We start from the raw sequence: 10,172 nt of genomic DNA, 5'->3' as shown, positions 1-10,172 counted from the left end.
CTGAGAGAGAGAGAAAGAGAGGAAGAAGTAAGACTGTGTAAAGGATGCGTACTGAGAGAGAGAGAGGGAGGAAGAAGTCGAACTGTGTAAAGGGTGTGTACTGAGAGAGAGAGGAAGAAGTAGGACTGTGTACAGGGTGCGTACAGAGAGAGAGAGGAAGAAGTAGAACTGTGTAAAGGGTGCGTACTGAGAGAGAGAGAGAGGAAGAAGTAGAACTGTATAAAGGGTGCGTACTGAGAGAGAGAGAGGGAGGAAGAAGTAGAACTGTGTAAAGGGTGTGTACTGAGAGAGAGAGAGAGAGGAAGAAGTAGAACTGTGTAAAGGGTGCGTGCTGAGAGAGAGAGAGAGAGGAAGAAGTAGAACTGTGTAAAGGGTGTGTACTGAGAGAGAGAGAGAGAGAGAGAGAAGAAGTAGAACTGTGTAAAGGGTGTGTACTGAGAGAGAGAGAGAGAGGAAGAAGTAGAACTGTGTAAAGGGTGTGTACTGAGAGAGAGAGAGAGAGGAAGAAGTAGAACTGTGTAAAGGGTGCGTACTGAGAGAGAGAGGAAGAAGTAGGACTGTGTAAAGGGTGCGTACTGAGAGAGAGAGAGAGAGGGAGAAGTAGGACTGTGTAAAGGGTGCGTACTGAGAGAGAGAGAGGGAGAGGAAGAAGTAGAACTGTGTAAAGGGTGTGTACTGAGAGAGAGAGAAAGAGAGGAAGAAGTAGGACTGTGTAAAGGATGCGTACTGAGAGAGAGAGAGGGAGGAAGAAGTCGAACTGTGTAAAGGGTGTGTACTGAGAGAGAGAGGAAGAAGTAGGACTGTGTACAGGGTGCGTACAGAGAGAGAGAGGAAGAAGTAGAACTGTGTAAAGGGTGCGTACTGAGAGAGAGAGAGAGGAAGAAGTAGAACTGTATAAAGGGTGCGTACTGAGAGAGAGAGAGGGAGGAAGAAGTAGAACTGTGTAAAGGGTGCGTACTGAGAGAGAGAGGAAGAAGTAGAACTGTGTAAAGGGTGCGTACTGAGAGAGAGAGAGGGAGGAAGAAGTAGAACTGTGTAAAGGGTGCGTACTGAGAGAGAGAGAGAGAGGAAGAAGTAGAACAGTGTAAAGGGTGTGTACTGAGAGAGAGAGAGAGAGAAGAAGAAGTAGAACTGTGTAAAGGGTGTGTACTGAGAGAGAGAGAGAGAGAGAGGAAGAAGTAGAACTGTGTAAAGGGTGTGTACTGAGAGAGAGAGAGAGAGAGAGAGGAAGAAGTAGAACTGTGTAAAGGGTGCGTACTGAGAGAGAGAGGAAGAAGTAGGACTGTGTAAAGGGTGCGTACTGAGAGAGAGAGAGAGAGAGGGAGGAAGAAGTAGAACTGTGTAAAGGGTGTGTACTGAGAGAGAGAGGAAGAAGTAGGACTGTGTACAGGGTGCGTACAGAGAGAGAGAGGAAGAAGTAGAACTGTATAAAGGGTGCGTACTGAGAGAGAGAGAGGGAGGAAGAAGTAGAACTGTGTAAAGGGTGCGTACTGAGAGAGAGAGGAAGAAGTAGAACTGTGTAAAGGGTGCGTACTGAGAGAGAGAGGAAGAAGTAGAACTGTGTAAAGGGTGCGTACTGAGAGAGAGAGGAAGAAGTAGAACTGTGTAAAGGGTGCGTACTGAGAGAGAGAGATGGAGGAAGAAGTAGAACTGTGTAAAGGGTGCGTACTGAGAGAGAGAGGAAGAAGTAGAACTGTGTAAAGGGTGCGTACTGAGAGAGAGAGAGAGGGAGAAGTAGGACTGTGTAAAGGGTGCGTACTGAGAGAGAGAGAGGGAGAGGAAGAAGTAGAACTGTGTAAAGGGTGTGTACTGAGAGAGAGAGAAAGAGAGGAAGAAGTAGGACTGTGTAAAGGATGCGTACTGAGAGAGAGAGAGGGAGGAAGAAGTCGAACTGTGTAAAGGGTGTGTACTGAGAGAGAGAGGAAGAAGTAGGACTGTGTACAGGGTGCGTACAGAGAGAGAGAGGAAGAAGTAGAACTGTGTAAAGGGTGCGTACTGAGAGAGAGAGAGAGGAAGAAGTAGAACTGTATAAAGGGTGCGTACTGAGAGAGAGAGAGAGGGAGGAAGAAGTAGAACTGTGTAAAGGGTGCGTACTGAGAGAGAGAGGAAGAAGTAGAACTGTGTAAAGGGTGCGTACTGAGAGAGAGAGAGGGAGGCAGAAGTAGAACTGTGTAAAGGGTGCGTACTGAGAGAGAGAGAGAGAGGAAGAAGTAGAACTGTGTAAAGGGTGTGTACTGAGAGAGAGAGAGAGAGAGAGAAGAAGTAGAACTGTGTAAAGGGTGTGTACTGAGAGAGAGAGAGAGAGGAAGAAGTAGAACTGTGTAAAGGGTGTGTACTGAGAGAGAGAGAGAGAGGAAGAAGTAGAACTGTGTAAAGGGTGCGTACTGAGAGAGAGAGGAAGAAGTAGGACTGTGTAAAGGGTGCGTACTGAGAGAGAGAGAGAGAGAGGGAGGAAGAAGTAGAACTGTGTAAAGGGTGTGTACTGAGAGAGAGAGGAAGAAGTAGGACTGTGTACAGGGTGCGTACAGAGAGAGAGAGGAAGAAGTAGAACTGTGTAAAGGGTGCGTACTGAGAGAGAGAGAGGGAGGAAGAAGTAGAACTGTGTAAAGGGTGCGTACTGAGAGAGAGAGGAAGAAGTAGAACTGTGTAAAGGGTGCGTACTGAGAGAGAGAGAGGGAGGAAGAAGTAGAACTGTGTAAAGGGTGCGTACTGAGAGAGAGAGGAAGAAGTAGAACTGTGTAAAGGGTGCGTACTGAGAGAGAGAGAGAGAGGGAGAAGTAGGACTGTGTAAAGGGTGCGTACTGAGAGAGAGAGAGGGAGAGGAAGAAGTAGAACTGTGTAAAGGGTGTGTACTGAGAGAGAGAGAAAGAGAGGAAGAAGTAGGACTGTGTAAAGGATGCGTACTGAGAGAGAGAGAGGGAGGAAGAAGTCGAACTGTGTAAAGGGTGCGTACTGAGAGAGAGAGAGAGAGAGGAAGAAGTAGGACTGTGTAAAGGATGCGTACTGAGAGAGAGAGAGGGAGCAAGAAGTAGAACTGTGTAAAGGGTGCGTACTGAGAGAGAGAGAGAGAGAGGAAGAAGTAGGACTGTGTAAAGGATGCGTACTGAGAGAGAGAGAGGGAGGAAGAAGTAGAACTGTGTAAAGGGTGTGTACTGAGAGAGAGAGAGAGAGGAAGAAGTAGAACTGTGTAAAGGGTGCGTACTGAGAGAGAGAGAGAGGGAGAAGTAGGACTGTGTAAAGGGTGCGTACTGAGAGAGAGAGAGGGAGAGGAAGAAGTAGAACTGTGTAAAGGGTGTGTACTGAGAGAGAGAGAAAGAGAGGAAGAAGTAGGACTGTGTAAAGGATGCGTACTGAGAGAGAGAGAGGGAGGAAGAAGTCGAACTGTGTAAAGGGTGTGTACTGAGAGAGAGAGGAAGAAGTAGGACTGTGTACAGGGTGCGTACAGAGAGAGAGAGGAAGAAGTAGAACTGTGTAAAGGGTGCGTACTGAGAGAGAGAGAGAGGAAGAAGTAGAACTGTATAAAGGGTGCGTACTGAGAGAGAGAGAGAGGGAGGAAGAAGTAGAACTGTGTAAAGGGTGCGTACTGAGAGAGAGAGGAAGAAGTAGAACTGTGTAAAGGGTGCGTACTGAGAGAGAGAGAGGGAGGCAGAAGTAGAACTGTGTAAAGGGTGCGTACTGAGAGAGAGAGAGAGAGGAAGAAGTAGAACTGTGTAAAGGGTGTGTACTGAGAGAGAGAGAGAGAGAGAGAAGAAGTAGAACTGTGTAAAGGGTGTGTACTGAGAGAGAGAGAGAGAGGAAGAAGTAGAACTGTGTAAAGGGTGTGTACTGAGAGAGAGAGAGAGAGGAAGAAGTAGAACTGTGTAAAGGGTGCGTACTGAGAGAGAGAGGAAGAAGTAGGACTGTGTAAAGGGTGCGTACTGAGAGAGAGAGAGAGAGAGGGAGGAAGAAGTAGAACTGTGTAAAGGGTGTGTACTGAGAGAGAGAGGAAGAAGTAGGACTGTGTACAGGGTGCGTACAGAGAGAGAGAGGAAGAAGTAGAACTGTGTAAAGGGTGCGTACTGAGAGAGAGAGAGGGAGGAAGAAGTAGAACTGTGTAAAGGGTGCGTACTGAGAGAGAGAGGAAGAAGTAGAACTGTGTAAAGGGTGCGTACTGAGAGAGAGAGAGGGAGGAAGAAGTAGAACTGTGTAAAGGGTGCGTACTGAGAGAGAGAGGAAGAAGTAGAACTGTGTAAAGGGTGCGTACTGAGAGAGAGAGAGAGAGGGAGAAGTAGGACTGTGTAAAGGGTGCGTACTGAGAGAGAGAGAGGGAGAGGAAGAAGTAGAACTGTGTAAAGGGTGTGTACTGAGAGAGAGAGAAAGAGAGGAAGAAGTAGGACTGTGTAAAGGATGCGTACTGAGAGAGAGAGAGGGAGGAAGAAGTCGAACTGTGTAAAGGGTGCGTACTGAGAGAGAGAGAGAGAGAGGAAGAAGTAGGACTGTGTAAAGGATGCGTACTGAGAGAGAGAGAGGGAGCAAGAAGTAGAACTGTGTAAAGGGTGCGTACTGAGAGAGAGAGAGAGAGAGGAAGAAGTAGGACTGTGTAAAGGATGCGTACTGAGAGAGAGAGAGGGAGGAAAAAGTAGAACTGTGTAAAGGGTGCGTACTGAGAGAGAGAGGGAGAGAGGGAGGAAGAAGTAGAACTGTGTAAAGGGTGCGTACTGAGAGAGAGAGAAAGAGAGAGGGAGAAGTAGGACTGTGTAAAGGGTGCGTACTGGCGGCAGAGAGGTGTCTCCAAACGGCGTAGTTTAATAACAATAAACCCGAAAACAGAACAATCAAATAATGAATACATAACCCGACGCACACCAGGACAGACGAGCACAAGCACTTACAATAAACAATCACCGACAAGGACATGAGGGGGAACAGAGGGTTAAATACACAACATGTAATTGATGAAATTGAAACCAGGTGTGATGGAAGACAAGACAAAACAAATGGAAAATGAAAAGAGGATCAGCGATGGCTAGAAGGTCGGTGACTTCGACCGCCGAATGAGAGAGAAGAGAGGGAAGAAAGAGATGATGCACTTTCTCCTTTACTGTGATAAATATTCCTCACAAAGAGATTCATTATTCACAGAAATGACTACATATATTCCACATTTTTACAAATTGAACCCAGAGGAAAAACTAAGAATACTCATGGGCGAAGGAGCAATGGCTCCTCTTGCAGCCAAATATGTATTTTCCTGCCATAGCCTGAGGGACACTGAATAATAACATCTGCATAGTAAACAGTAACTTACTTATTATTAATATTATTGTTATTACTATAATTATTAATGTTTACTGTAGACTGTTACCATTTTATTGTTATTATTTTTGTATTTAATTTTGTATTATTATTTACTACCATTTTATATTATTATTTGCTATCATTTATAATTTTGTTACAATGTATATTGTATACATTGTTGCTTTGGCAATATTGACACAATGTTTTTCATGCCAATAAAGCAGCTTGAATTTGAATTTGAATTTGATGAGAGGGAAGAGAGAGAAGAGAGGGAAGAGAGAGATGAGAAGGAGGAAAGAGATTAGAGAGAAGAGAGAGATGAAAGGGAAGAAAGAGATGAGAGGGAAGAGAGGGAAGAGAGAGAAGAGAGGGAAGAGAGGGAAGAGAGAGAAGAGTGTGTGTGTGTGTGTGTGTGTGTGTGTGTGTGTGTGTGTGTGTGTGTGTGTGTGTGTGTGTGTGTGTGTGTGTGTGTGTGTGTGTGTGTGTGTGTGTGTGTGTGTGTGTGTGTGTGGGGGGGCATGTGTGTGTGATCGTGTTTGTGTGTGTGGGCATGTGTGTGTGGGCATGTGCGTGTGTGTGCATACGGCCCACGTGTGCGTACATGTGAATTGTGTGTCTGTTTGGTTATTCCCAGATTGATTCATCAGTAATGACAGACATCACTCTGAGGCTTGAGGACTTTTATAACATGGACGGTCTAATTAAGACACACAGGACTTACACAGAAGACACAGCAAACAGAAGACGACATTCCAGAATGTTCCAGAGGTTCTTAGATTCCATCATTTACCCTTCTGGTTAAATGGAAGATTCTACACTCAGAAAAAAAGGTTCCATAAGGGTTGTTCGGCTGTCCCCAAAGGAATCACAAGAGTTGTTCGGCTGTCCCCAAAGGAATCAAAAGAGTTGTTCGGCTGTCCCCAAAGGAATCAAAAGAGTTGTTCGTCTGTCCCCAAAGGAATCAAAAGGGTTGTTCGGCTGTCCCCAAAGGAATCACAAGAGTTGTTCGGCTGTCCCCAAAGGAATCAAAAGAGTTGTTCGGCTGTCCCCAAAGGAATCACAAGAGTTGTTCGGCTGTCCCCAAAGGAATCAAAAGAGTTGTTCGGCTGTCCACAAAGGAATCAAAAGAGTTCTACCTGGAACCAAAACGGGTGTTTCAGAGGATTATCCTATAGGGACTGCCAAAGAACCGTTTCAGCACCTTTTCTTCTTTGTGTAGAACTGTGTCTCTCAACCTGCGGTTATTGAGTGTGTCTCCTGTGAATGATCTCTCACATCCTCTCTCTCTGACTCTCTCCCCCTCTCTCCCTGTCCTTCTCCCGCTCTCTCTCTCTCTCTCTCTCTCTCTCCCCCTCGCTCTCTCTCTCTCTCTGTCCCTCTCTCTCTCTCTCTCTCTCTCTCTCTCTCTCCCCCTCGCTCTCTCTCCCCCTCTCTCTCTCTCTCTCTCTCTCTCTCTCTCTCTCTCTCTCTCTCTGTCTCTCTCTCTCTCTCTCTCTCTTTCTCTCTCGCCCCCTCTCCTCTCTCTCTCCCTCTCTCTCTGTCCCTCTCCCTGTTTCTCTCTCCCTCTCCTCTCGCTCTCTGTCTCTCTCCCCTCTCTCTCTGTCTCTCTCTATCTCTCTCCCCCTCTCTCTATGTCTCTCTGCCCTCTCTCTCTGTCCCTCTCCCTGTTTCTCTCTCCCTCTCCTCTCTCTCTCCCTCTCTCTCCTCTCATCTCTCTCTCTCTCTCTCTCTCTCTCCCTCTCCTCTCTCTCCCTCTCTCTCTCACCCTCTCTCTCTCACCCTCTCTCTCTCTCTCTCTCTCCCTGTCCCTCTGCTCTCTCGCCCTCTCTCTATCTCTCTCTCCCCTCTCTCTCTGTCCAGCTCCCTGTTTCTCTCTCTCTCCCTCTCTCTCTCTCTCTCTTCCTCTCCTCTCTCTGTCCCTCTCTCTCTCCCTCTCTCTCTCCCTCTCCTATCTCTCTCCCTCTCCTCTCTCTCCCTCTCTCTCTCCTCTCCTCTCTCTCTCTCAATCTCCTCTCTCTCCCTCTCTCTCTCTCTCACCCTCTCCTCTCTCTCTCCCTCTCCTCTCTCTCTCTCCCTCTCTCCATCTCTTTCTCCCTCTCCTCTCTCTCCCTCTCTCTCTCTCCCTCTCCTCTCTCTCCCTCTCCTCTCTCTCCCTCTCTCTCTCCCTCTCCTCACTCTCTCCCTCTCCTCTCTCTCTCCCTCTCCTCTCTCCCTCTCTTTCTCCCTCTCCTCTCTCTCTCCCTCTCCTCTCTCTCTCTCCCTCTCTCTCTCCTCTCTCTCCCTCTCCTCTCTCTCCCTCTCTTTCTCCCTCTCCTCTCTCTCTCCCTCTCCTCTCTCTCCCTCTCTCTCTCTCTCACCCTCTCCTCTCTCTCTCCCTCTCCTCTCTCTCTCCCTCTCCTCTCTCTCTCTCCCTCTCCTCTCTCTCCCTCTCTCTCTCTCCCTCTCCTCTCTCTCCCTCTCCTCTCTCTCCCTCTCTCTCTCCCTCTCCTCACTCTCTCCCTCTCCTCTCTCTCTCCCTCTCCTCTCTCTCCCTCTCTTTCTCCCTCTCCTCTCTCTCTCCCTCTCCTCTCTCTCTCCCTCTCTCTCTCTCCTCTCTCTCTCCCTCTCCTCTCTATCCCTCTCTTTCTCCCTCTCCTCTCTCTCTCCCTCTCCTCTCTCTCCCTCTCCTCTCTCTCTCCCTCTCTCTGTCCCTCTCCCTCTCTGTCCCTTTCCATCTCTCTCGCTCTCTGACCCTCTCTCCCTGTTTCTCTCTGCCTCTCGGTCTCTCTGGTTTAGTGGGTCACTTTCCCTTTCCTGTGGGATAGTCAGTGGGAGGGGTTATGGTTGAAAGGTCACTTTATTGTTGCCAAAACATGGGACTTCCGGAGGCTCAAACTATTTCTCTCTCTTTCTGTCTGTCTGGGATTTATTGGCATGGGAAATGATTACATTGCCAAAGCAAGTGAAATAGATAATAAACAAAAGTGAAATAAACAATAAACATGAACAGTAAACATTACAGTCACAGAAGTTCCAAAACAATAAAGACATTACAAATGTAATGGTAAAACTTCTTAGGGCTACACACAGACAGACAGACAGACAGACAGACAGACAGACAGACAGACACACACAGACACACACACACACAGACAGACAGACAGACACACACAAACACAAACACACACAAACGCACACACACACAAACACACACACACTTCACAGACACACACACACCTCATTCCCTCGTCACCCTTGGTGTTAATCTATTGGTTTATTTACAATTGATCAGATTCCATAGTGACAACATATTGGGTAGATTCTATATCTATGGCAACAACAACATCAGATTCCACAGTGAAAACATATTGGATAGATTCTATATCTATGGTAACAACAACATCAGATTCCACAGTGACAACATATTGGGTAGATTCTATATCTATGGTAACAACAACATCAGATTCCACAGTGACAACATATTGGGTAGATTCTATATCTTTTATTTTTTATTTATTTAACCTTTATTTAACCAGGCAAGTCAGTTAAGAACAAATTCTTATTTTCAATGACGGCCTGGGAACAGTGGGTTAACTGCCTGTTCAGGGGCAGAACGACAGATTTGTACCTTGTCAGCTCGGGGGTTTGAACTCGCAACCTTCCGGTTACTAGTCCAACACTCTAACCACTAGGCTACCCTGCCGCCCCATCTATGGCAACAACAACATCAGATTCCACAGTGAAAACATATTGGGTAGATTCTACATCTATGCAGTTTCTATTGTGAACCCATATTGGGATGGACCTCAACCAACATTAATCAATCACATTTAATTAGTCCTTTTTACAATCAGCCATTGTCACAAAGTGCTGTACAGAAATCCAGCCTAAAACCCCCAAACAGCAATGCAGGTGTAGAAGCACGGTGGCCTGGAAACACTCCCTACATCATTTTGAATTACAGTTACATGGATCTTCGCCATGTTAAGGTGGTCTTGTTTAGTCTCCATGTGACCTGGGCTACAAGCCAGAGTGTTTACTAGATACCCCACATCGTCACGTCATGCCCTGGGCTACAAGCCAGAGTGTTTACTAGATACCCTACATCATCACGTCATGCCCTGGGCTACAAGCCAGACTGTTTACTAGATACCCTACATCATCACGTCATACCCTGGGCTACAAGCCAAACTGTTTACTAGATGCCCTACATCATCACGTCATGCCCTGGGCTACAAGCCAGAGTGTTTACTAGATACCCTACATCATCACGTCATGCCCTGGGCTACAAGCCAGAGTGTTTACTAGATACCCTACATCATCACATCTGGAGTAGGGTCACTGACCTCCAGCCCTGGAATGTTTAGGGAATCATTGTAAATTAGCTCCATGTGGTTGTCTTGTGTGTGTGTGTGTGTGTGTGTGTGTGTGTGTGTGTGTGTGTGTGTGTGTGTGTGTGTGTGTGTGTGTGTGTGTGTGTGTGTGTGTGTGTGTGTGTGTGTGTGTGTGTGTGTGTGTTATGTCATATCTATGTAAAGCCAGTGGATGGACAGAGCTGATCATATGAAGTCCTATAGAGCTCTGGTTAAAACTGTTCCTCTTGAGAGGCAGCCTCCCTCTCCCTGTTTCTTTCTCCCTCTCTCTCCCTCTCTCTCTCCCTCTCTCCCTCTCTCTCCTTCTCTCTCCCTCTCATCTCTCTCTCTCTCTCCCTCTCTCTCTCCCTCTCCCTCTCCTCTCTCTCCCTCTCCTCTCTCTCCCTCTCCTCTCCTCTCCTCTCCTCTCCTCTCTCTCTCCCTCTCCTCTCTCTCCTCTCCTCTCTCTCTCCCTCTCCTCTCTCTCTCCCTCTCCTCTCTCTCCCTCTCCTCTCTCTCCCTCTCCTCTCTCGCCCTCTCTCTCTCTCTCCCTCTCCTCTCCTC

This window comes from Oncorhynchus mykiss, chromosome 32 (genome assembly GCF_013265735.2).
Source record: "Oncorhynchus mykiss isolate Arlee chromosome 32, USDA_OmykA_1.1, whole genome shotgun sequence".
NCBI classification, from domain to species: Eukaryota; Metazoa; Chordata; class Actinopteri; order Salmoniformes; family Salmonidae; genus Oncorhynchus; species Oncorhynchus mykiss.
This window is presented reverse-complemented; position numbering follows the sequence as displayed.